Source organism: Lepus europaeus, chromosome 3 (assembly GCF_033115175.1).
Source record: "Lepus europaeus isolate LE1 chromosome 3, mLepTim1.pri, whole genome shotgun sequence".
NCBI lineage: Eukaryota > Metazoa > Chordata > Mammalia > Lagomorpha > Leporidae > Lepus > Lepus europaeus.
In genome coordinates this window covers 151,141,385-151,146,565 of record NC_084829.1, presented here as the reverse complement: position 1 = coordinate 151,146,565, position 5,181 = coordinate 151,141,385, and positions in this window count along the sequence as shown.

The window sequence follows — 5,181 nt, the reverse complement described above, 5'->3', positions numbered from 1 at the left end:
TGAGTGTCAGCTCGGAGGAGTGGCTGGTATTTAAGGACCCCACCTCCCCGCTTACTGGTTACTGGTGGAAGGGAGGGTGAACTTTTGGCAGCGCTGAGGTAATTGTCAGGCTCCTTGCCACTTCCTTCCTGTTCAAGTTTCAGACCAGCACTGAGGCTGAGTCTAAAACAGAGCAAAGGGCTGTCTCCCACAAGGGAACTCTAGCGGCTATTATTAGAAATGCTTTCTTGCCGGTGAAGTTTGGGGCTTTTGTTAAATGGGTGTGAGATTTCTCCTGTCTCTGTTTCTGATTTTCTGTTCACGTCTTTTGAGCAGTTTTTTTATTTGTTTATTTCTTTGTTTGTTTTCAGTCATTGGAGGGGCAGCGAGTGAGAAGCTCCGCCCCGCGCCCGAATCCTTTTGAGGGACAAGTGTCCTGCCCTGTCCTGCCCTGAGCGCTCGGAGCTAACAGGGCCCTGGTGTTAAAGGGGTGCGGAGGCTGCGCAGCGAGTGGCCAGTGGCCAGTGGAGTTGCTCCTTGGGACGCTTCTGTCCAATCCAGAGGCCAGAGGCCAGCACCTGCACGGCCGGGGCCACCGTGTGCCTAACAGAAAGCCTTAAAGCTGTTCTCCAAGTCTAAGATTCCGAAGTGATTTCGCCGTCCTGTTTAAAGCAGCCTTTTGCATTTTTCCACATTCCCATTTTCAAAATGCCTTCCTGGCTAATCAGTGGTGGGTTGTTGGCACTAATGTGTTATCTTTATTTTCCTGTTTCCAGGACAATAACTTAGTGGGGATGTTCGGGTTTTGTTGTCCAGAATATGTTTGGAGTTTATTTTTAAACTTTCAGCCTTGCACAGGTTTTATCCCCACCACCATTGGCTATTTTCACCACTTCTGCTGTTTAATATTATTCAATTAATGACATGAAAAAACGTTTATTTTTCCATGCTTATACATCCCGATAAAAGTGGCCTAAATGTGAATGGGGAAAACACACACTTTTTAAGTAGTCTCTTTCTTGAGTTTCTTTTGAGCCCTGGACTTCCTGAGGGACAGCAGTTTTATTCATCGAACTGAAATGTGTGGTCTCAACGGAACACCAGAGAAAAGTCACTGTGGTTCACGAACAGTCAGATACTTACACTGTTGAAAAATAAACTACAAAGCATACTTTCTGGTTAAAATTACCTTTTTTTCCTTCAAAATTCCTTTTTAGATGTTCTTTAATGATCATATTGATGATACCAAAGAGTGTAATCACCTGTATGGCCTTGGTTCTTCTTTGTCCTGTGTACAGAATGGCACAGGAAATGCTTACGAAGAGGAAGCCAACGAGCAGTCATGACATGAAATAGTCTTTTATTTTCTCTGAGCTACACACATGCTTGTATACAGGTTTTATCTCTGGTCGAATCTCTTGACCAATAGACAATACTACCCCCCCCCTTTCATAGCCCATTTTTTCCCTGCCTTTCAGCACTAAGTATGACCATTCCTATCTCAGATCCCAATACATAGAAATGCATTCAGGTAAAATTTGGTTAATTTAATACACTTGTTAGCAAGCGTGTGTGACAGAAGAATGGGGAAAGCTACATCAGACTGAATATTCGATAAACTTTACTGGCTCGAAGCTTGTTTTTCCCCTTTCCTAAATTAAGTAGCACTGACTGCAATGTATTTCCTGTTTCGTGTCTCTCACTTCTGTTCTACAGGAGTTCTAGCTATTTGAGATTGTGAACCATCGGTTTGGCACTTTGGAGAGTGATTCTGACTCAAATCCTCGGTTACATCAGATACTTTGGCTTTTCTTGCTCTTAGGCGGAAGATGGCCATCTGCCAACTTTATACAGTATTTACTTGTTTTTGAACCTCAAACTACAGCGCTTGCATGGTGCAAATTGTTAATTAAGCAAGACTAACAAGAAAAAAAAAAAAGACAAGAATACTGAGGAGCTTAGTGACTGTTGTTTCCATGTGTAGTGTTTAATCCTGCAAGTATCTGCTGTCTGTCAGTTTCTAATTGGCTTGTGTGGGCTGCTCTGGGACTGAAGAACTTGTAAACCAGCTTTACACCCTTCAGGAAAAATCCCTTGTGCTTGGACATTTAGTATCTGCCAGGAAACTGGTATTCATGTTGCTGAAGGTACAGTTGGTTTTGATAGCACACTACCCCGATCTGTTTATTATTCCGTCACTGTATACCCTTTTTTAAATTTTGTAACCATACTTATAATGTCCTTGATTTGCTAATTACACGAATCATTTCATTTAAAGTCCAAAGATAACAAGTCTTTATCTAATTAAAACACACACAAAAATTGTGCTTTCATAGTTACTACAAAGTTAAATAATGGAGACATTTGGTGCAAAATAAAGCACAAATATATATGTGTGTGTGTGTGTGTGTGTGTGTCGCTAATAAAACTACCCGAGGAGTGTAATGCTTATCTGTTTGCAGGCTTCGCCAAGGCGAAGATGCGGGGAAACATTGCCGCCACGGTTTGGCCACTGTAGGCACAATGACATCATGTGCACAGGTTGGCAACTGCTCACTTCATCAGGGTCAGGGGTCCACGCCCTCGCGTATGCTCCTTTGTGTCCAGGGGGAAAGTGGGTCTCAGCTTCAATAGCTGGCCTGAACCTCCGCACTGGCGAGCGCGCTGACGGACCCCGCGGGTCGCTGCTCCTGGCTGCCTGGGCGCCAGCCTCCCGGGCTCCCTGGAGTTTCCCCTCTTTCCCCTTCTCCGGCCCTGCCCCCGCCGGCTTGGAGTTTCCCCTCTTTCCCCTTCTCCGGCCCTGCCCCGCCGGCTTCCTGGGGGCGCCGCGGCCGCTGCGCCAACCGCGCGACTTTGACTCTGTGGTGCTGGGTGCCGCTGCAGCGGGGCGAGAGCTGCGGGCGGGCGGGACCGAGCGCAGCGCGAGCCCAGCGGGCGGCAGCGCCGGGGACGGGGACGTCGCCGCCTTTGCGCCCACGGCCCGGCCGGCCGCGCCCTCCCGCGCGCCAGCCACGTTCGGCCCCACGATGCTTGCTTTGAGAATACAGCCACAGGCTCCACTGTCCCTAGCTTGTAAATCAGAACAGTACATCTTGAACATCTTCCAAGAACGGATTTACTTCTTTTGAACTCTGCCTGCCGTTGGTGGCGTGACTGTATCACACTGTGAGTAATCCGTCCGTCATCTGTTCAGAAGTGAAAGACTGGAGGGCTGGCGCTGTGGCGTAGCGGGTAAAGCCGCCGTCTGCAGTGCCGGCATCCCACAGGGGCGCCGGTTCTGGTCCCGGCTGCTCCTCTTCCGATCCAGCTCTCTGCTATGGCCTGGGAAAGCAGTGGAAGATGGCCCAAGTCCATGGGTCCCTGCACCCGCATGGGAGGCCTGGAAGAAGCTCCTGGCTCCTGGCTTCAATTGGCTCAGCTCTGACTACGGCAGTCATCTGGGGAGTTAACCAGCGGAGGGAAGACCTCTCTCTCTGCCTCTGCATCTCTGTAACTCTGCCTTTTAAATAAGTAAATAAATCTTAAAAAAAAAAAAAAACAAAAAAAAAACCTGTCTTCAGTTAATTACTGTAACAAAAACAAAATGCTGCAATAAACTTCCATGGCTAAACCTCTATGCAAAATTATTGGAAAATAATATAGAATTGATATAAGAATTGAAAACAATTTACAAACATGTCATTTCACAGGTTGAAACACTAGCCAAATACTTGTCACTATTAAGACCTAGCTTAGGCAGAGGACAGTGGAATATATACTTATAGTAAGATTAAAAATGGTATCACTTTTCTGAAAGACAATGTGACAGTATTTTATCAAGAGCCTGAGATGTCAGTGTAAAATTAAGAACATTAATTTTTGTTTGAAAAGTTCTAATCTTAGCCATGTGGCCCATGAGAATGTATGCCAATTACCTATTGGTTTGATTATGAAATGTGAATATACTAAGGTGAGGAAGTAAATATAGGGGCTGGTGTTGTGGCACAGTGGATTAAGCCGCTGCTGGGACACCAGGATCCCATATGGACAACCAGCTCCCTGCTGTGGCCTGGGAAAACAGCAGAAAATGGTCCAACTGCTTGGGCCCCTGAACCCATGTAGGAGGCACAAATGAAAGCTCCAGGCTCCTGGTTTCAGCCAGGCCCAGCCCTGACCATTGTAGCTATTTGGTAAGTAAGCTATCATATGGAAGATCTCTCTCTCTCTCTCTCTCTCTCTGCCTTTTAAAAAAGTAAATAAATTTTTTTTACAAAAACTAATCATTTTGAGACATACTTATTGGCACAAAAATATGCAATCTAGTGTTTAAAGGAAAAGTTCCCGCATAAGATTTCCATAGTCTGCCCACATTTTTAAATGAATACGGTTCTACTCCTGGTGATTCGCTATCTTGCACTTCTCTCATCGGTTCCCAAATACAGGTGATGGAAAACCAAGACAAACCTTCATAGTTCTTGAGAAAGTCCAGGTGCACTCTGTCTAGCCACAGGCCACCTTTTTCCTATAAAGCCTCTTTTCTCCAATCTTTCTGGCATGGGCACCCTTCATGTTGCTTCTGCCCAAGACGTCGCTTCTGTCCTCTTTCTTTGGTCTCACTTCTGCTCTTGGTGGGGACTGGGCTCATACACAGGGTTCCCCCAAACCCCTCAGCACAGGTGTCCTCCCCTCTCCCACTCAGCCAGCGCTGCCCACGTCCTGGAGTCCAGAGGAGGAGGTACATGGGCAGGAGAAGGCTCAAGGGAATTGAGCTGTGGTTGGGGCAATGGACCATGAGCTTTGAGGAGTTGCAGACAACGAAAGCTTGTCAGGTCCCTAGAACTAAGGGAGATCCCTTCTGCAGGACCTACAGCCTCCACGGTAATTCAACACTACAAGTCCTCCTTCAGGTCGTCAGGTCATAAGCACTTACTGTGTGCGAATGCTTCTCCGAGAGGCTCCCCTGCGCTCAGAGAGGTGGGCAGCCCAGTCCGGGAGGCAGACAGCTTGCGTGTACCCACAACACAGTGACGCTCTTAGCACCCAGGGGGAAGAAAGCCAATTCTTTCTGGGAAACACTGGGAAAACTTGAGGGGGGGATGACATTGGGCCTGAGCCTGAAGAACTATGACCACTTATTTGGGTGAGAAAAGAAATGAGATCGACAAAGGAATGAGAGGAAGTTGCTGCACATCAGTGTGGGGACCAGCAAGAAGGGGGAGGAGG